At 36.4% G+C, this 22,007-nt stretch overlaps 1 protein-coding gene across 1 annotated transcript in view; it reads left to right on the forward strand.

Moving 5' to 3' along the window:
* The window catches only part of LOC148953648 (lectin-like), a 30,499-nt gene that overhangs the window by 3,296 nt on the left and 5,196 nt on the right, over positions 1 to 22,007 (forward strand). The window lies entirely within an intron of this gene.

The following is a 22,007-nucleotide window of genomic DNA, read 5'->3' on the forward strand; positions in this document are numbered from 1 at the left end:
TTCTTGGGGAATATCCCCGTAAAAATATTTTTTGGAAGAACTTCCCTCATAACCATAAAACTCAGTACCCTATAATTAAAATATGATATAGCAGCTCTTAATAAACATGCAGGGTAGGGCAGTTGTATCTATTCACGGATAATTATAATGCTTGAATCACTGTTATCTGACTACTGAACTTGAATAGGAAGAACAGGGGTTGAAAAAGACAGTAACAGCCTCCTTGACATTTAAGAGAGCCTCAGCTCAAACAGCTCATGGTTGCAAACTGTAAGCGAAGAATAGCCCACATCAATAGAGACCGGAATACTTAAAAAACAAAGTTTTGATTGCAGCATATGCAGTGTTTCATCCAGAATCTTGATAGTGGTTATTACTTCTACAACTACAAACAGTTCCCTACAATTCTGTGATCTCCTCATCCACTGTAATTTGTTCAAACCTTGACTCTTCACTCTCTTCCATGAAGTTCCTACTGCTTTTAAATCCTTGTTTTTTACCTCTTCCCATACCATTTGGGGCTTGACCTTCTTTTCTTTTGGCCAAAGAAGGATGATCAAAAGGACAACCTTTTGGACTCTGTCACCTTTCATCTGTAAAACGTCGCCAACCCTCTTAACCATCCACTCAATTATAGCCCTAGAAGCAGTGGCAGAGCTAAAGGTGGGGATGTTCTTTTCTATACTATTTTTCTTATTATGTTTTGAATATCAGATGTCCAAAGGTCTAGCGACTAAGGATTACAGAATGTTTGAAGCTAAAAACAGGGTTAAGGATAAAACTTTGTTAGGTTGCCGAGAACAATTGTTTTTGTGTTTCACCAGATTCAATAGTTTCACCGTAAATGTATTTAGCCCTGTAATATTATTCGCAGGATAAGGGTAGGAATATCCTTGAACTATGCTATCATTTTATATTAGAACTTGGATAAGAACGACTTATAATTGAAGCGGATTAGATTTTGCTTTTGTGTCCTTCCCTCGAGTAAAACCACTGTAAGTAAGGAGCTACGCGGCTCAATAGTAACCGAAACTCTAAAAAAAGAAATTTTGATACCAATAGACACATCAAAAGAATTAGATTTTTATGCTGATTTCAAATATATAAGTTTAATCAAGTTTTGTCTTACACGTCAAAAGTTAAGTGCCTGAGAAAATTTGCATTATTTTCGAAAAAGTGGGGTAACACCCCCTAAGAGTTATAGAACCTTAAAAAAAATCACACCATCAGATTCAGCGTATCAGAAAACCTTACTGTAGAGGTTTCAAGCTCCTATCTACTAAAGTGTGGAATTTGGAATTTTTTGCAAGAAGAGAGATCACGGATGCGTGTTTATTTGTTGACTTATTAAAGCGTGTTTATTTGTTGTTTATTAATATGACTTAATATCTCACAGTCCCCGGGGGATGGGCTGCTGGTTATGAACTTTGCCCAATGTTTACATATAGTATTGGCTATTGGGAAGTATACAGACGTTTACAGGGGGAATTTTTCTTGTAGTGGGAGGGGTTGATCGGGGGTTACGTGGGAGGATTTTTCCATGGAGGAACTTTTCATGGGAGAAAAGGACATTGCTACGAAGGGGGCGCCGGATTTCCCAGCATTATTTAAAACAACGATTAGAAATTAAATATAAAAAAAAACAAGTTTTCAAGTGAAAAACTTTTCAATACTTAAAACGAACAGAAACTAATACGTTTATGATTGGGTTCGCCTTCTAGTCAATAGCTCGCTCTTTATGCTAAAGTTTTTTAGTACTTTCATAAGAGCTTTTTATTCTAATTAACGGATTTTTTTATTAAGGGGTCATTCATAAAGAATTGGAAAAAATCGAACTTTAGCTTAAAGAGTGAGGTATTGACTAGGGGGGCGAACTCCCCTAATATACGTAATAAAAATATATGAATATAAAAGTTCGTTGCGTAAGTATTCGTAAGTTAAGTATATTTATTACTAATAAAAACGTTCGTAAAGCAAATTAAACAATTTTCGAGAAAGCCATTTACCCAAAAAAAAGTAGAATTAATATAGAAATTTCGTTTTAATTATTCATGTACGGTGAGCAAAAATCAAAACATGCATTAATTTAAAAACGTTCATAGATTAAATTTAAAAAAAACAAGTTTTTTTAACTGAAAGTAATGAGCGACATTAAAACCTAAAACGAATAGAAATTATTCTGAATATGAAAGGGGCTGGCCCCTCCTCAACGCCGCACTCTTTACGCTAAAGTTTGACTCTTTCTCACAAACTCTATTTTTTGAAATAATAAAAGAAACTTTAGCGTAAAGAGCGAGGCGTTGAGAAAAGGACAGCCCCTTTCATATACGGAATAATTCTGTTCGTTTTAAGTTTTAATTTCGCTCCTTACTTTCAGTTAAAAAAAAACGTTTTAAGTTTTAATTTCGCTCCTTTTTTTAATCGATCAAAGAGCTAAGTCTGAAATACACTGAACCAAGTACAAAGAAAATGTTCCTTGATAAATTACTATTTCAATGAAATTTAAGAAGTACAAAATAAAGGAAGAAAAATAACCCTGCTTAAGTTTGTCCTACCGTAAATGATTCTTTATCCCAAGTTTTTCAGCGTTTTTAAAACCCAACGGCAATTCATAAAAAGAAATAATTAACATTGAAAATGATTTCACTGAGTAGCTGATTATGGCTGTCCAGTTTTGGTCCTGAAAACATGGCAGCAAAGCATCTTCCTAGCCCATTTCAACCACGCTTTTTCAACTTTGAATATTTTACTCGAAAATGATAACTGACTTTGAAATCTTTTGTGAGTAAAACGGCAATTAAACTTGCTCATTGATCTGACTGACGAATACTGTCAATCGCAGCAATTTATCCTACGTGAACCAAGGGTGAGTAATAAAAAAACAAAAAGAAAAATATCAAATTTATGGGTTTATTCAAGACTAATTGAACTCACAAAGAAAACTAATAAAATAATTGACCCAAACACACACTCAAATCTTTGAACATGGTGAAAATATTACAGAAAAAGCCAAAAAAAACTGGCTAATACTCTCTTTAGCCATTAAATCAAGCCTCTACATGAGAGTCTGCCTTCTCCGAAGTGCCTCTTTCTCTGCCTTTGTCAATGAGAAATCGTCTATTTTCAGCGTACTGTAAAGTTGCCTTACTCTTTTGGGCAATGGGCGATTTTCACCGTAAATTAGGTAGGCCGATTGTAATAGCTTGTTCTTTAGTTGACGCTGTTCTACAGCAATTTTTTTGCTCTGTTTGGTTGGGTAGTATCAATATCACTATTTCTAATTAATTCAGAACCCAGATTATACAAAGTTTTATGAGGCCTATCCGAACCTCCATCCCAATTTGTTGATTTTGGCCATTGCCGGTATGAACTCCCTTGTATTTTCTCTGATTCTTTAAGTTTTGCCGCGTCAACATAAGCCGTCTGTTTTGATGTTCGATAAAAGTATCTTCTTTTTGCACATCTCCCGTATCTGCAAGAAATTCCCTGTGGGCATTTCCTCCTAGGGCATTCTTTGATTAGAGGAATACTTTTAACCCACGAAAGAGCGCTCATCCTTTCTGTCGGTAATTCCTGGTTTACGCTCCCTGGGATCTCCTCTGCTCCTTTAGAATTTGCTGCATCAGAAAAAGCAATTTTTTTATGTGTTGGGAAAAACGCCCGAACAAATCCTTCTTCTTTTAAACACGTTCCGTATTTGCAAGGCATTCCACGTGGACAGTCTTCAGTGTAAGTACATTAGTAGAGTGCTAAGTTATACATTGCGTACCGCACTAGGAATTCCCATGCTAATTGCATACCGCAATAGGACCATGCTGTTTGCGTACTGCCATAGGACCATACTATTTGCTTAATGCTCTACACCTTTTCAAACAGAGTGAGTATCTCCTCACACCTGTACTTCCTTGGCACCTCTCCAAGCAAAGTAATAAAAAAAACACTTTTTTAGCAACATCGTTCATCATGATAGTGTATAAGGTTTCAAACCTACGCCTGAGGCAGTGCAGTTTGACGTGCACATTGCAAAAAGCGAGCAAACCTATAAAGTGGTCAAACATGTTTTGAAACTATAGTCGAGATATAACACAGCCAGACTGGTTTTTGAGGCAATTTAGGACTTTTCTTCTCATGAGAAAGATGGTGTTCAAGGATTATTTACTCCTCTCTCTTTCTATCCCACTCAATTTGTTGTTGTTGGTAGCTCAGTTTCATTGTGGTAGTGAGAGTATCAACACATGAAAAAATGTTCCAGGCATGTCCGATATGCATGTACACACTGGGCAGCTGGTCATTATGTGAGAATTGTACAATGATTGATGAGTATGATGAAAAGTGTCGATTATGCAACCCTCGTAAATTACATAAAGGATATGCAGTACAAATTATAGTGTGTAATTCCTGTCTTGAAGGGTTATATGACACTCATACTAGAGGACACCTTTGCTCTAATTACCAGTAAGATAAATATAATCAGTGAGAGAATACATATCCTGGTAGGATTGGAAAAAATCCTAAACGTGATTTTAGTTTATTGCTATGACATTGGTATCGTCGTGGGTTTAGATTGTTCTGGGAGGAGGAGCCGGGTCAGCGATTCAACTTTTAGAATAACAAAAGAATATGGCTTTTATGTCATCGTTTTGAAGCCAATGGCTAATACGATTACAAGCACAATGTTTTTTATTTGGCGGTGAGGGATTGTTAATAACCTCTTGAGGACACTGTTTGTGACATTGTTTCAAATAAGCAAATTGAAACATCTGAATTCTATAGAATGAATGAGAATATTATCATTGACCTTACAAAGAGATATGATAAGAGTGAAGTTACACTCTATTGTAGAAAATGCGACCCTGACATTGCAGCACATCAGGATCAGTATACTGTGAATTCGGATAATCTACCTGCATTAGTTGTTATCGACAAATACCTATACCTAGTAGAAGATGAAATCTAAAGAGTAGAAAAGTCGTTTTTTATCATTTATATACATTTTTTCATTCATTAATAAACAATTTCACATACATTTTTAGAGCATTTTATTCGTAGGGCACTAAAATCAATATTAAACACACTTGTAAGTGTATTTTCCACAGGAAAGTCGTTCAATCAAGGTAAGCCAACGTAGATGTCAAGAAACTGCTTGTAGGTATAGCCACGACATCTAAACATGAAAAAGAGTAGTGCATGAAAGCCACATGTCTTAGTCATTAAATCCTGTACTCTTCGTTGATTTTGAATAATAGTTTTCCCACTGCTTTCAATAAAGTTACTGATGTATGGAGTGTAGAATTTATACGATAGGCCAAGAGGATCAAAAAATTCAATATTCTTCGCTGTTTGAAAGATGCATAACCAATGGCGTGTCTTCAAAGTCTATGGACTGCTATTAACAATGATTAGGGTATAGTTAACACTTGGAATTTTTCAATGAAGTCCGATGGTATGCAATAGGACTTGTACTGAGACATGTATGGATCCATATTGAATATACTGATTATTTGATTTGTGATCATGGTGCTAGGTCTAGTAGAACACTGCCGTCGGGTGTGATTTCCCAATAGATGTCAAATTGACTCAATGATATTAGTGTTATACTCTCCGTCAAAGCATCGGCAAATGTACACTCTAAACTTACATTCCCTGTTTGTACTATGCTCATATCCTGGGTCCCCGACAAGTCCAAAACAATTACCCCATGATTATTTGAAAACATTGAATCGGTTATTCCATTTTCAAATAGTTGAGAGTCATGATCTAGGAATTGCATGGTCAAATCGTGCAGAGTTCTATAGGATTTTTTGTCAAATGATAGAGTGTACAGTGGACTACCATTTACTTTGCACACAAGGCTAGATCGACCGAAAAAATTAAAATCATGGGGCGATTAAGTCCAGGATCCAACGGCACTGCCACTCTTCACAAAGACCAAAGCCAATTTGATAGGATTTCTCCATTGATAAATGATGAATCGGTATAGCTACGAGAGCCGGTGGCAATGTGACGTTGATTGGTGATTGTATGGGGGACAAGAAGTTTAATGTTGTTGCCATTGGCTCTTATCTTTTCCACTGCCAATGCAACAGAGCTCATAACCTGTTGTTTTCGGACGTGGAGAATTGCCGATGTGATAATGACATTTGCATCGGGTGCTGCAAGAAGTGTTTATCTCAAAATGAAATTCGATGGAGCCAGTTGCAACTTTATGTCAATCTTGACATTGGGGGGTAACCATTGAGATATATTGAATATCACATGTTTTAATTTTCCAACCAGATGATACTCCTGGGTCACTGCAGTAGTCAACTCACCGTCAGTATCAACACCTTATCGATATTCATAGCCCAATGATTGTCCTCTCAACTTGTATGGCTTTGGTGTCATCATCATAAATTGTATGTAGCTTGCATAGTTGGATAAATTATTGCTAGTGCTCACCAATGTTCCATTAATAAATACATTAATTTGTTTGAACATATTGTGTAGAATACAGTTTTCGTAGGAGAGACCATTGACAGCAGTTGGAGTTGTATTATCTGAATTTCTCTTTACCGCAACATTTAAATCAATAAATGTTGATGACAAATCAATGAAATAGTCTTCATTGGAAAATATTTGAAAGTGTATATTTTCCGAGAGGGGTTGCTGGGGGTGAAATTGTTCATAGTAGCCATACTTGACACTGACATCAACATTTTCAGCATTGAAAAAATTCAATGAGGAACTGATTGATTAAAGTGATTCCTTGTGGGGGAGATAAGTCATCTTAAGAGAAGAAATCCTTCTTTGATCTAAAAATCTTTTTCTTTTTCTTCTTCTGCTTATTGGTCTTCCTTGTCTTATTCCTCAAAGTCCTTGTTGATGTCCTTCACTTCCCGCCTGGGTAGAGACTGATGAGTGAATGACACGCACGCATCCTTTTCAATCTCTCCCCCATTTTGCCGAGATTTTAATTGCTCACCAACGGCTTTTGCTGAAGATCTAGTATTTTCCTTAACACTCTCCTTGAAATTCTTACCCGACCCCCAGTCTTGTAGTGTTGAAGCAGCAAAATTTGATGCAGCAGGTACAAAATATTTTCTGGCAAGGGGTAGTGCAGAACCAAATAGCCTAGCAAACCAGCTACCAAGACCATAGCCAGACATTGTAGTACACCCCTTATAGTAGTCCAATCCATTGCCTATTTGACGTGGACTCAGAACACCAACATAGCAATCGATATTGGGACAGACAAATGGAATTCTTCTACTGTTCATTTTAGGTGGTGCTGGTGACGCTGACGAAGGGTCAAAAATGACATGTAATCGCTGCTAAACCTTTTGTTATTGCTAGAGGATCACCCAATTCACTTCTTTGTGTTAACTGACAGAATTCGAAGTATGAAGTGTTTAGAGGAATATACTGAAGATGCTTTATACTATATTGATGAACATGTTCATGGGTTGTTTTTCATTGAAGAACACGTAGTAGGGGGACATTTGAATTACCAACTCTCGATGTTTCCACAAAAGATGCATAGAGAAAAATGCAAGAGTCCGAGAAGAAACCAGGAGGATAATCAGCAAAAATAACTTGATCCATCCCGTGAACGGTGCCAGTATTTTCCCCAATGATCATATTCTGTTTCAAGCCTAGAACATCTCTCAGATTTGTAAGTCCAAGTGTTTGTCTTTGTTGGTTTGTATGTCTAAAGTGCCTGTCTTTCTCTGTTTGTATGTCTGAATCTATTTGTTTGTATGTCTGGGCTGGTGTTTTTAACTCCAAGTGTTTGTCTTTGTTGGTTTGTATATCTAAAGTGCCTGTCTTTCTCTGTCTGTATGTCTGAATCTATTTGTTTGTATGTATGGGTTGGTACTTGAAAGTCCAAGTGTTTGTCATTTTTGGTTTCTATGTCTAAAGTGGCTGTCTTTCTCTGTTTGTATGTCTGAATCTATTTGTTTGTATTTCTGGGTTGGTGTTTGCGAGTTCAAGTGTTTGTCTTTGTTGGTTTGTATGTCTAAAGTGCCTGTTTTTCTCTGTTTGTAAAACTGAATCTATTTGTTTGTATGTCTGGGTTGTTGTTTGCAAGTCCAAGTGTTGGTTTGTATGTCTAAAGTGCCTGTCTTTCTCTGTTTGTATTTCTGAATCTATTTGTTTGTATGTCTAGATTGGTGTTTGCAAGTCCAAGAATTTGTCTTTGTAGGTTTGTATGTCTAAAGTGACTGTCTATCTCTGTTTTTATGTCTGAATTTTTTCGTTTGTATGTCTGGGTTGGTGTTTGCAAGTCCAAGTGTTTGTCTTTGTTGGTTAGTATGTCTAAAGTGCCTGTCTTTTCTCTGTTTGTATGTATGAATCTATTTGTTTGTATGTCTGGGTTGGTGTTTGCAAGTCCAAGTGTTTGTCTTTGTTGGTTTGTGTGTTTAAAGTGCCTGTCTTTCTCTGTTTGTATTTCTGAATCTATTTGCTTGTGTGTATGCGTTGGTGTATTCGAGTCCAAGTGTTGGTTTGTGTGTCTAAAGTGCCTGTCTTTTTCTGTTTGTATGTCTGAATCTATTTGTTTGTATGTATGGGTTGGTGTTTGCAAGTCTAAGTGTTTGTCTTTGTTGGTTTTTGTGTTTAAAGTGCCTGTCTTTCTCTGTTTGTACGTCTGAATCTATTTGTTTGTATGTCTGGGTTGGTGTATGCAAGTCCAAGTGTTGGTTTGTAAGTCTAAAGTGCCTGTCTTTCTCTGTTTGTAAGTGTCTTTCACTGTCTTTCAAGTGTTTGTCTTTGTTGGTCTCTATTTCTAAAGTGATTGTCTTTCTCTCTTTGTATGTTTGAATCTTTTTTGTTTGTATGTCTGGGTTGGTGTTTGCAAGTCCAAGTGTTGGTTTGTATGTCTAAAGTGCCTGTCTTTCTCTGTTTGTATGTCTGAATCTAGTTGTTTGTATGTCTGGGTTGGTGTTTGCTTATTCCAGTGCCTGTCTTTTTCGGTTTGTGTCTGAATCTACGTATTTGTATTTGTTTCTCACTCTATTTGTTTTTATATCTGGGTTGGTGTTTGCAAGTCCAAGTGTTATTCTTTGTTGGTTTGTATGTCTAAACCGCTTGTCTTTCTCTGTTTGTATGTCTGAATCTATTTGTTTGTATGTCTGGGTTGGTGTTTGCAAATCCAAGTGTTTGCCTTTGTTGGTCTGTATTTCTAAAGTGCTTGTCTTTCTCTCTTTGTATGTTTGAATCTATTTGTTTGTATGTCTGGGTAGGTGTTTGCAAGTCAATTGTTGGTTTGTATGTCTAAAGTGCCTGTCTTTCTCTGTTTGTGTGTCTGAATATATTTGTTTGTATGTCTGGGTTGGTGTTTTCAAGTCCAAGTGTTTATTTCTGTTGATTTGTTTGTAATAAGTGCTTGTAATTCATGGTTTTTATGTTTTAATCTGTAGTTTTGTGTGTTTTTGCTTGAGTTTTAAAGTTCAAGTGTTTGTCTTTGTTGGTTTGTATTTCTAAAGTTTCTGTCTTTCTCTGTTTGTATGTTGAATCTAGTGGTTTGTATGTCTGGGTTGGTGTTTGCAAATCCAAGTGTTTGTCTTTGTTGGTTTGTTTGTCTAAAGTACCTGTTTTTCTCTGTTTTTATGTCTGAATCTATTTTTTTGTAAGTCTGGGCTGGTGTCTGCAAGTCCAAGTGTTTGTCTTTGTTGGTTTTTATGTCTAAAGTGTCTGTCGTTCTCTGTTTGTATGTCTGAATCTATTTGTTTGTAAGTCTGGGTTGGTGTTTGCAAGTCCAAGTGTTGGTTTGTATGTCGAAAGTGCCTGTCATTCTCTGTTTGTATATCTGAATCTAGTTGTTTGTATGTCTGGGTTGGTATTTGCTTATTCCAGTGCTTGTCTTTCTCTGTTTGTGTCTGAATCTACGTATTTGTATTTGTTTCTCGCTCCATTTATTTTTATATCTGGGTTGGTGTTTGCAAGTCCAAGTGCTTGTCTTTGTTGGTTTGTATGTCTAAACCGCTTGTCTTTCTCTGTTTTTAGGTCTGAATCTATTTGTTTGTATGTCTGGGTTGGTGTTTGCAAATCCAAGTGTTTGTCTTTGTTGGTTTGTTTGTCTAAAGTGCCTGTGTTTCTCTGTTTGTATGTCTGGATCTATTTGTTTGTATGTCTGGGTTGGTGTTTGCAAGTCCAAGTGTTTGTCTTTTTTGGTTTGTTTGTCTAAAGTGCCTGTCGTTCTCTGTTTGTAGGTCTGAATCTATTTGTTTGTATGTCTGATTTGTTGTTTGCAAATCCAAGTGTTTGCCTTTGTTGGTCTGTATTTCTAAAGTGATTGTCTTTCTCTCTTTGTATGTCTGTATCTATTTGTTTGTATGTCTGGGTTGGTGTTTGCAAGTCCAAGTGTTTGTCTTTGTTTGTTTTTATGTCTAAAGTGCCTGTTTTTCTCAGTTTGTATGTCTGAATCTATTTGTTTTTATGTCTGTGTTGGTGTTTGCAAGTCCAAGTGTTTGTCTTTGTTGGTTTTATTGTCTAAAGTGCCTGTCGTTCTCTGTTTGTAGGTCTGAATCTATTTGTTTGTATGTCTGATTTGTTGTTTGCAAATCCAAGTGTTTGCCTTTGTTGGTCTGTATTTCTAAAGTGATTGTCTTTCTCTATTTGTATGTCTGAATCTATTTGTTTGTATGTCTGGGTTGGTGTTTGCAAGTCCTTTGTTGGTTTGTATGTCTAAAGTGCCTGTCTTTCTCTGTTTTTATGACTGATTCTATTTGTTTGTATGTCTGGGTTTGTCCAAGTCCAAGTGTTTGTCTTTGTTGGATGTATGTCTAAAGTGTATTTTTTTGCCTGTTTTTTTATTTCTGAATATATTTGTTTATATTTTTGGGCTGATGTTTGCTAGTCCAAGTGTTTGTCTTTGTTGGTTTGTATGTCTAAGGTGACTGTCTTTCTCTGTTTGTATGACTGAATCTATTTGGTTGTATGTCTTGGTTGGTTTGTGCAAGTCCAAGTGTTTGTCATTGTTGGTTTGTATGTCTAAAGTGGCTTTCTTTATATGTTTTTATGTCTGAATCTATTTGTTTGTGTGTCTGGGTTGTTGTTTGCAATTCCAAGTGTTCGTATTTGTTGGTTTGTGTGTCTAAAGTGCCTGCCTTTCTCTGTTTGTATTTCTGAATCTATTTGTTTGTATGTCTGGGTTGGTTTTTGCAAGTCCAAGTTTTTGTCTTTGTTGGTTTGTATGTCTAAAGTGCCTGTCTTTCTATGTTTGTATGTCTGAATCTATTTCTTTGTATTTCTGGGTTGGTGTTTGCAAGTCAAAGTGTTTGTCTTTGTTGGTTTGAATGTCTAAAGTGCCTGTCGTTCTCTGTTTGTATGTATGAATCTATTTGTTTGTATGTCTGATTTGGTGTTTGCAAATCCAAGTGTTTGCCTTTGTTGGTCTGTATTTCTAAATTGATTGTCTTTCTCTATGTGTATGTCTGAATCTATTTGTTGGTCGGTCTGGGTTGGTGTTTGCAAGTCCTTTGTTGGTTTGTATGTCTAAAGTGCATGTCTTTCTCTGTTTTTATGACTGAATCTATTTGTTTGTATGTCTGGGTTTGTCCAAGTCCAAGTGTTTGTCTTTGTTGGATGTATGTCTAAAGTGTATTTTTTTGCCTGTTTTTTTATTTCTGAATATATTTGTTTATATGTCTGGGCTGATGTTTGCATGTCCAAGTGTTTGTCTTTGGTAGTTTGATATCTAATGTGGCTTTCTTTCTCTGTTTCTATGCCTGAATCTATTCGTTTGTATGTTTGGGTTGGTGTTTGCAAGTCCAAGTGTTTGTCTTTGTTGGTTTGTATGTCTAAAGTGCCTGTTTTTCTCTGTTTGTATGTCTGAATCTATTTGTTTGTGTGTCGGGGTTGGTGTTTGCAAGTCCAAGTGTTCGTAATTGTTGGTTTGTGTGTTTAAAGTGCCTGTCTTTCTCTGTTTGTATTTCTGAATCTATTTGTTTGTATGTCTGGGATGGTGTTTGCAAGTCAAAGTGTTTGTCTTTGTTGGTGTTTGTGTCAAAAGTTCCTGTCTTTCTCTGTTTGTATGTCTGAATCTAATTGTTTGTATGTCTGGGTTGGTGTTTGCTTATTCCAGTGCCTGTCTTTCCCGGTTTGTGTCTGAATCTACGTATTTGTATTTGTTTCTCACTCTATTTGTTTTTATATCTGGGTTGGTGTTTGCAAGTCCAAGTGTTTGTCTTTGTTGGTTTGTATGTCTAAACCGCTTGTCTTTCTCTGTTTGTATGTCTGAATCTATTTGTTTGTATGTCTGGGTTGGTGTTTGCAAATCCAAGTGTTTACCTTTGTTGTTCTGTATTTCTAAAGTGCTTGTCTTTCTCTTTTTGTATGTTTGAATCTATTTGTTTGTATGTCTGGGTTGGTGTTTGCAATTCCATTGTTGGTTTGTATGTCTAAAGTGCCTGTCTTTCTCTGTTTGTATGCTTGAATCTATTTGTTTGTTTGTCTGGGTTGGTGTTTGCAAGTCCAAGTGTTTGTCTTTGTTGGTTTGTATTTCTAAAGTGTCTGTCTGTTCTCAGTTTGTATGTCTGAATCTATTTGTTTGTATGTCTGGGTTGGTGTTTGCAAATCCAAGTGTTTGTCTTTGTTAGTTTGTTTGTCTAAAGTGCCTGTCTTTCTCTGTTTGTATGTCTGGATCTATTTGTTTGTATGTATGGACAGGTGTATGCAAGTCCAAGTGTTTGTCTTTGTTGGTTTTTATGTCTAAAGTGCCTGTCGTTCTCTGTTTGTATGTCTGAATCTATTTGTTTGTAAGTCTGGTTTGGTGTTTGCAAGTTTCAAGTGTCGGTTTGTATGTCTAAAGTGCCTGTCTTTCTCTGTTTGTATGTCTGAATCTAGTTGTTCGTATGTCTGGGTTGGTATTTGCTTATTCCAGTGCTTGTCTTTCTCTGTTTGTGTCTGAATCTACGTATTTGTATTTGTTTCTCGCTCCATTTATTTTTATATCTGGGTTGGTGTTTGCAAGTCCAAGTGCTTGTCTTTGTTGGTTTGTATGTCTAAACAGCTTGTCTTTCTCTGTTTTTAGGTCTGAATCTATTTGTTTGTATGTCTGGGTTGGTGTTTGCAAATCCAAGTGTTTGTCTTTGTTGGTTTGTTTGTCTAAAGTGCCTGGGTATGTCTGGGTTGGTGTTTGCAAGTCCATTGTTGGTTTGTATGTCTAAAGTGCCTGTCTTTCTCTGTTTTTATGTCTGATTCTATTTGTTTGTATGTCTGGGTTTGTCCAAGTCCAAGTGTTTGTCTTTGTTGGATGTATGTCTAAAGTGTATTTCTTTGTCTGTTTTTATTTCTGAATATATTTGTTTATATGTTTGGGTTGGTGTTTGCAAGTCCAAGTGTTTGTCTTTGTTGGTTTGTATGTCTAAAGTGCCTTTCGTTCTGTGTTTGTATGTCTGAATCTAATTGTATTTATATCTGGCTTGGTGTTTTCAAGTCCAAGTATTTGTATTTGTTGGTTACTATGTCTAAAGTGGCTGTCTTTCTCTATTTGTATGTCTGAATCTATTTGTGTGTATGTCGGGGTTGGTGTTTGCAATTCCAAGTGTTCGTCTTTGTTGGTTTGTGGGTCTAAAGTGCCTGTCGTTCTCTGTTTGTATGTCTGAATCTATTTGTTTGTATGTCTGGGCTGGAGTTTGCAAGTCTAAGTGTTTGTCTTTGTTGGTTTTTATGTCTAAAGTGACTGTCTTTCTCTGTTTGTACGTCTGAATCTATTTCTTTGTATGTCTGGGTTGGTGTATGCAAATCCAAGTGTTGGTTTGTATTTCTAAAGTGCCTGTCTTTTTCTGTTTTTATGTCTGAATCTAGTTGTTTGTATGTCTGGGTTGGTGTTTGCTTATTCCAGTGCCTGTCTTTCTCGGTTTGTGTCTGAATCTACGTATTTGTATTTGTTTCTCACTCTATTTGTTTTTATTTATGGGTTGGTGTTTGCAAGTCCAAGTGTTTGTCTTTGTTGATTTGTATGTCTAAACCGCTTGTCTTTCTCTGTTTGTATGTCTGAATCTATTTGTTTGTATGTCTGGGTTGGTGTTTGCAAATCCAAGTGTTTGCCTTTGTTGGTCTGTATTTCTAAAGTGCTTGTCTTTCTCTCTTTGTATGTTTGAATCTATTTGTTTGTATGTCTGGGTTGGTGTTTGCAAATCCATTGTTGGTTTGAATGTCTAAAGTGCCTGTCTTTCTCTGTTTGTTTGTCTGAATATATTTGTTTGTATGTCTGGGTTTGTGTTTTCAAGTCCAAGTGTTTGTCTTTGTTGGTTTGTATGTCTAAAGTGCCTGTCTTTCTCTCTTTGTATGCCTGAATCTATTTGTTCGTATGTCTGGGTTGGTGTTTGCAAGTCCAAGTGTTTGTCATTGTTGGTTTGTATTTCTAAAGTGTCTGTCTTTCTCTGTTTGTAGGTCTGAATCTATTTGTTTGTATGTATGGGTTGGTATTTGCAAATCCAAGTGTTTGTCTTTGTTATTTTGTTTGTCTAAAGTACCTGTCTTTCTCTGTTTGTATGTCTGGATCTATTTGTTTGTATGTCTGGGCTAGTGTATGCAAGTCCAAGTGTTTGTCTTTGTTGGTTTTTATGTCTAAAGTGCCTGTCGTTCTCTGTTTGTATGTCTGAATCTATTTGTTTGTATGTCTGGGTTGGTGTTTGCAAGTTTCAAGTGTCGGTTTGTATGTCTAAAGTGCCTGTCTTTCTCTGTTTGTATGTCTGAATCTAGTTGTTTGTATGTCTGGGTTGGTGTTTGCTTATTCCAGTGCCTGTCCTTCTCGGTTGGTGTCTGAATCTACGTATTTGTATTTGTTTCTCACTCTATTTGTTTTTATATCTGGGTTGCTGTTTGCAAGTCCAAGTGCTTGTCTTTGTTGGTTTTTATGTCTAAAGTGCCTGTCGTTCTCTGTTTGTATGTCCGAATCTATTTGTTTGTAAGTCTGGGTTGGTGTTTGCAAGTTTTAAGTGTCGGTTTGTATGTCTAAAGTGCCTGTCTTTCTCTGTTTGTATGTCTGAATCTAGTTGTTTGTATGTCTGGGTTGGTGTTTGCTTATTCCAGTGCCTGTCTTTCTCGGTTGGTGTCTGAATCTTCGTATTTGTATTTGTTTCTCACTCTATTTGTTCTTATATCTGGGTTGCTGTTTGCAAGTCCAAGTGCTTGTCTTTGTTGGTTTGTATGTCTAAACCGCTTGTCTTTCTCTGTTTGTATGTCTGAATCTATTTGTTTGTATGTCTGATTTGTTGTTTGCAAATCCAAGTGTTTGCCTTTGTTGGTCTGTATTTCTAAAGTGATTGTCTTTCTCTCTTTTTATGTCTGAATCTATTTGTTTGAATGTCTGGGTTGGTGTTTGCAAGTCCATTGTTGGTTTGTATGTCTAAAGTGCCTGTCTTTCTCTGTTTTTGAGTCTGATTCTATTTGTTTGTATGTTTGGGTTAGTATTTTCAAGTCCAAGTGTTTGTCTTTGTTGGTTTGTATGTCTAAAGTGCTTGTCTTTCTCTGTTTGTATGTCTGAATCTATTTGTTTGTATGTCTGTGCTGGTGTTTGCAAGTCCAAGTTTTTGTCTTTGCTGGTTTGTATGTCTGAAGTGTCTGGTTTTCTCTGTTTGTATGTCTGAATCTATTTGTTTGTAAGTCTGGGTTGGTATTTGTAAGTCCAAGTGTTGGTTTGTATGTCTAAAGTGCCTGTCTTTCTCTGTTTGTATGTCTGAATCTAGTTGTTTGTATGTCTGGGTTGGTGTTTGCTTATTCCAATGCCTGTCTTCATCGGTTTTTGTCTGAATCTACGTATTTGTATTTGTTTCTCACTCTATTTGTTTTTATATCTGGGTTGGTGTTTGCAAGTCCAAGTGCTTGCCTTTGTTGGTTTGTATGTCTAAACTGCTTGTCTTTCTCTGTTTGTAGGTCTGAATCTATTTGTTTGTATGTCTGGGTTGGTGTTTGCCAATCCAAGTGTTTGTCTTTGTTGGTATGTTTGTCTAAAGTGCCTGTCTTTCTCTGTTTGTATGTCTGGATCTATTTGTTTGTATGTCTGGGTTGGTGTTTGCAAGTCCAAGTGTTGGTTTGTATGTCTAAAGTCTCTGTCTTTCTCTGTTTGTATGTCTGAATCTAGTTGTTTGTATGTCTAGGTTGGTGTTTGCTTATTCCAGTGCCTGTCTTTCTCGGTTTGTGTCTGAATCTACGTATTTGTATTTGTTTCTCACTCTATTTGTTTTTATATCTGGGTTGGTGTTTTTAAGTCCAAGTGCTTGTCTTTGTTGGTTTGTATGTCTAAACCGCTTGTCGTTCTCTGTTTGTAAGTCTGAATCTATTTGTTTGTATGTCTGATTTGTTGTTTGCAAATCCAAGTGTTTGCCTTTGTTGGTCTGTATTTCTAAAGTGATTGTCTTTCTCTCTTTGTATGTCTGAATCTATTTGTTTGTATGTCTGGGCTGGTGTTTGCAAGTCCATTGTTGGTTTGTATGTCTAAAGTGCCTGTCTTTCTCTGTTTGTATGTCTGATTCTATTTGTTTGTATGTCTGGGTTTGTGTTTGCAAGTCCATGTGTTTGTCTTTGTTGGTTGTATGTCTAAAGCGTATGTCTTTGTCTGTTTTTATTTCTGAATATATTTGTTTGTATGTCTGGGTTGGTGTTTGCAAATCCAAGTGTTGGTCTTTGTTAGTTTGTTTGTCTAAAGTGCCTGTCTTTCTCTGTTTGTATGTCTGGATCTATTTGTTTGTATGTCTGGGTTGGTGTTTGCAAGTCCAAGTGTTTGTCTTTGTTGGTTTTTATGTCTAAAGTGTCTGTCGTTCTCTGTTTGTATGTCTGAATCTATTTGTTTGTAAGTCTGGGTTGGTGTTTGCAAGTTTCAAGTGTCGGTTTGTATGTCTAAAGTGCCTGTCTTTCTCTGTTTGTATGTCTGAATCCAGTTGTTTGTATGTCTGGGTTGGTGTTTGCTTATTCCAGTGCCTGTCTTTCTCGGTTTGTGTCTGAATCAACGTATTTGTATTTGTTTCTCACTCTATATGTTTTTATATCTGGGTTGCTGTTTGCAAGTCCAAGTGCTTGTCTTTGTTGGTTTGTATGTCTAAACCGCTTGTCTTTCTCTGTTTGTAGGTCTGAATCTATTTGTTTGTATGTCTGAGTTAGTGTTTGCAAATCCAAGTGTTTGCCTTTGTTGGTCTGTGTTTCTAAAGTGATTGTCTTTCTCTCTTTGTATGTCTGAATCTATTTGTTTGTATGTCTGGGTTGGTGTTTGCAAGTCCATTGTTGGTTTGTATGTCTAAAGTGCCTGTCTTTCTCTGTTTTTGAGTCTGAATCTATTTGTTTGTATGTCTGGGTTAGTATTTTCAAGTCCAAGTGTTTGTCTTTTTTGGTTTGTATGTCTAAAGTGCTTGTCTTTCTCTGTTTGTATGTCTGATTTGTTTGTATGTCTGTGCTGGTGTTTGCAAGTCCAAGTTTTTGTCTTTGCTGGTTTGTATGTCTTACGTGTCTGGTTTTCTCTGTTTGTATGTCTGAATCTATTTGTTTGTAAGTCTGGGTTGGTATTTGCAAGTCCAAGTGTTGGTTTGTATGTCTAAAGTGCCTGTCTTTCTCTGTTTGTATGTCTGAATCTAGTTGTTTGTATGTCCGGGTTGGTGTTTGCTTATTCAAATGCCTGCCTTTATCGGTTTTTGTCTGAATCTACGTATTTGAATTTGTTTCTTACTCTATTTGTTTTTATATCTGGGTTGGTGTTTGCAAGTCCAAGTGCTTGTCTTTGTTGGTTTTTATGTCTAAACCGCTTGTCTTTCTCTGTTTGTAGGTCTTAATCTATTTGTTTGTATGTCTGGGTTGGTGTTTGCAAATCCAAGTGTTTGTCTTTGTTGGTTTGTTTGTCTAAAGTGCCTGTCTTTCTCTGTGTGTATGTCTGGATCTATTTGTTTGTATGTCTGGGTTGGTGTTTGCAAGTCCAAGAGTTGGTTTGTATGTCTAAAGTCTCTGTCTTTCTCTGTTTGTATGTCTGAATCTAGTTGTTTGTATGTGTAGGTTGGTGTTTGCTTATTCCAGTGCCTGTCTTTCTCGGTTTGTGTCTGAATCTATGTATTTGTAGTTGTTTCTCACTCTATTTGTTTTTATATCTGGGTTGATGTTTGCAAGTCCAAGTGCTTGTCTTTGTTGGTTTGTATGTCTAAACCGCTTGTCTTTCTCTGTTTGTAGGTCTGGATCTATTTGTTTGTATGTCTGGGCTGATGTTTGCAAGTCCAAGTGTTTGTCATTGTTGGTTTTTATGTCTAAAGTGTCTGTCGTTCTCTGTTTGTATGTCTGAATCTATTTGTTTGTAAGTCTGGGTTGGTGTTTGCAAGTTTCAAGTGTCGGTTTGTATGTCTAAAGTGCCTGTCTTTCTCTGTTTGTATGTCTGAATCTACGTATTTGTATTTGTTTCTCACTCTATATGTTTTTATATCTGGGTTGCTGTTTGCAAGTCCAAGTGCTTGTCTTTGTTGGTTTGTATGTCTAAACCGCTTGTCTTTCTCTGTTTGTAGTTCTGAATCTATTTATTTGTATGTCGGAGTTAGTGTTTGCAAATCCAAGTGTTTGCCTTTGTTGGTCTGTATTTCTAAAGTGATTGTCTTTCTCTCTTTGTTTGTCTGAATCTATTTGTTTGTATGTCTGGGTTGGTGTTTGCAAGTCCATTGTTGATTTGTATGTCTAAAGTGCCTGTCTTTCTCTGTTTTTGAGTCTGAATCTATTTGTTTGTATGTTTGGGTTAGTATTTTCAAGTCCAAGTGTTTGTCTTTGTTGGTTTGTATGTCTAAAGTGCTTGTCTTTCTCTGTTTGTATGTCTGAATCTATTTGTTTGTATGTCTGGGTTGGTGTTTCCAAGTCCAAGTGTTGTTTTGTATGTCTAAAGTGCCTGTCTTTCTCTGTCTGTATTTCTGAATCTATTTGTTTGTATGTCTGGGTTGGTGTTTGCAAGTCAAAGTGTTGCTTTGTATGTCTAAAGTACCTGTCTTTCTCTGTTTGTATGTCTGAATCTATTTGTTTGTATGTCTGGGTTGGTGTTTCCAAGTCCAAGTGTTATTTGGCATGTCTAAAGTGCCTGTCTTTCTCTGTCTGTATTTCTGAATCTATTTGTTTGTATGTCTGGGTTGATGTTTACAAGTCCAAGTGTCTGTCTTTGTTGGTTTGTATGTCTAGAGCGCTTGTCTTTTTCTGTTTGTATGTCTGAATCTATTTGTTTGTATGTCTGTGCTGGTGTTTGCAGGTCCAAGTTTTTGTCTTTGCTGGTTTGTATGTCTGAAGTGTCTGGTTTTCTCTGTTTGTATGTATGAATCTATTTGTTTGTAAGTCTGGGTTGGTATTTGCAAGTCCAAGTGTTGGTTCGTATGTCTAAAGTGTCTGTCTTTCTCTGTTTGTATGTCTGAATCTAGTTGTTTGTATGTCTGGGTTGGTGTTTGCTTATTCCAGTGCCTGTCTTGAATCTACGTATTTGTATTTGTTTCTCACTCTATTTGTTTTTATATCTGGGTTGGTGTTTACAAGTCCAAGTGTTTGTCTTTGCTGGTTTGTATGTCTGAAGTGTCTGGTTTTCTCTGTTTGTATTTCTGAATCTATTTGTTTGTATGTCTGGGTTGGTGTTTGCAAGTCCAAGTGTTTGTCTTTGTTGGTTTGTATGTCTAAAGTGCCTGTCTTTCTCTACTTTTATGTCTGAATCTATTTGTTTGTATGTCTGGGTTGGTGTCTGCAAGTTCAAGTGTTTGTCTTTGTTGGTTTTTATGTATAAAGTGCCTGTCTTTCTCTGTTTGTATGTCTGAATCTATTTGTTTGTATGTCTGGGCTGGTGTTTGCAAGTCCAAGTGTGTGTCTATGTTGGTTTTTATGTCTAAAGTGCCTGTCTTTCTCTGTTTGTATGTCTGAATATATTTTTTTGTATGTCTGGGTTGGTGTTTGCAAGTCAGAGTGTTTGTCTTTGTTGGTTTGTGTGTCTAAAGTGCCTGTCTTTCTCTGTTTTAATGTCTGAATCTATTTGTTTGTATGTCTGGGTTGGTGTTTGCAAGTCAAAGTGTTGCTTTGTATGTCTAAAGTAACTGTCTTTCTCTGTTTGTATGTCTGAATCTATTTGTTTGTATGTCTGGGTTGGTGTTTCCAAGTCCAAGTGTTGTTTTGTATGTCTAAAGTGCCTGTCTTTCTCTGTCTGTATTTCTGAATCTATTTGTTTGTATGTCTGGGTTGGTGTTTACAAGTCCAAGTGTTTGTCTTTGTTGGTTTGTATGTCTAAAGTGCTTGTTGTTCTCTGTTTGTATGTCTGAATCTATTTGTTTGTATGTCTGGGTTGGTGTTTGCAAGTCCAAATGTTGGTTTGTATGTCTAAAGTGCCTGTTTTTCTCTGTTTATATGTCTGAATCTAGTTGTTTGTTTGTCTGGGTTTGTGTTTGCTTATTCCAGTGCATGTCTTTCTCGGTTTGTGTCTGAATCTATGTCTAAAGTGTATGTCTTTCTCTGTTTGTATGTCTGAATCTATTTGTTTGTATGTCTGGGCTGGTATTTGCAAGTCCAAGTGTTTGCCTTTGTTGGTTTGTATGTCTAAAGTGCCTGTCTTTCTCTGTTTGTATGTGTTTCACACACAAAAAGTTGAAAATATAACATATTAAAAAAAAATAATATAAAAAAAGTTAAAAAAAAACTTCAAAAAAAGTTTAAAAAGGTTGGCAAAAAAGTTGGGTGGAGGGGAGTCTTGGGGGTTGGGTTAGGGGACCTTACAACACTGTTTCACCCTAAATCACCCTCTAAAATGTCTCAAATTGTTTCGCCCAAAAAATCCCTAAAATGTTGATTAATTTGTTTTCGCCCAAATAATCCCCTAAAAGTAATTTCTGCGTGTTCCTTTTGTTTCGGCATCCCTGTGCTGTCACATTTGAAATTCCCAGGAAACCATTTCCCACGTAAAATATATTCAATCTGTCTTGTATATCTAAGGTGTTCCTAGTTACACTATTAAGGTTTCGAAAGAATATTAGTTTATCTCTGACATTAAAGACCAGAGAAGCCATATTTAAAAATAGAATATTAATTTATATCTGACACTAAAGTAGAGATGCCATATTGTTCCTTAATCCCCTTGACCTAAAAAGAGACACGTGATCCTTTCCCGTTAGTATCGATAATTCCCTGTCGATTATGCAAATCAATTTCCCAGAAATCTAGTCCCCTTCGTGGATCAATATAGAATTCCCCGTCAATAATGTAATCAATTTCCCAGAAATCTAGTCCCCTTCGTGGATCAATACACTTAGAAACATCCCCTGATTGACCTTGAAAAAAGGTGTCATTGACCCTGTCCTGTTAGAATTGACTATAGATGGCAGTAGTTGTGTTTGTTCTGTATCTATTGGGTCCCTCCTACTAAAGTCACCATACGTTTAGAATATTGCTGCACCGGGTGTGTAATGACAAGTATTGACTACAATTATAATTTGACTTCATTTGACTCACTTCTGCTGCTCTCTCCACCATAGCCAAAATTAGCTGTTGGCTCCTCCCTTAGAGACTGAACATGCAAAAGTTACCTGAGGATATCTCGTAAGGTTTTTTCGACAAGATAAGCACAAAAAAAAGAAAATAAAATCAGCGAATGACCAATATTTTTTCTGATTATCTGTATTTTTTTTTCTTTCCTTTAATTTGTTACGTTATAAGTGTTTCTTATGTGTTTGCTATGTGCCTTTTTAATTTCTATTTCCGTTTTGTGTGGTATTATGTTTGTAATTCCATGTATTTGGTTGATTTTGCAAGTATCAACATGATGGAAGGGATGGAAGACTTGAGAGCCATGCCTAGTTATATTAAAGCTAAGACAGATAGTTTATGTGACAGGAAAATCTGGCATAATTTTGACAGAGTTGTATAAGAGTCTATCATGCATCCTAGGAAAGAACTAAGGAAGATAGACATTAACTAAGGGTAAATGTAATAATCAGTACTCTATCAGTTTTCTGACCCATTTGAAGGCAACTGAAGACCCAAAAATTATTCAAAGATTTTATAATCAACCATATACACAGTACTTTTAGGCAATTGGGCGTTTGAGA

Source organism: Artemia sp. Qi Xiang Cuo, chromosome 3, assembly GCF_049724085.1.
Source record: "Artemia sp. Qi Xiang Cuo chromosome 3, ASM4972408v1, whole genome shotgun sequence".
NCBI classification, from domain to species: Eukaryota; Metazoa; Arthropoda; class Branchiopoda; order Anostraca; family Artemiidae; genus Artemia; species Artemia sp. Qi Xiang Cuo.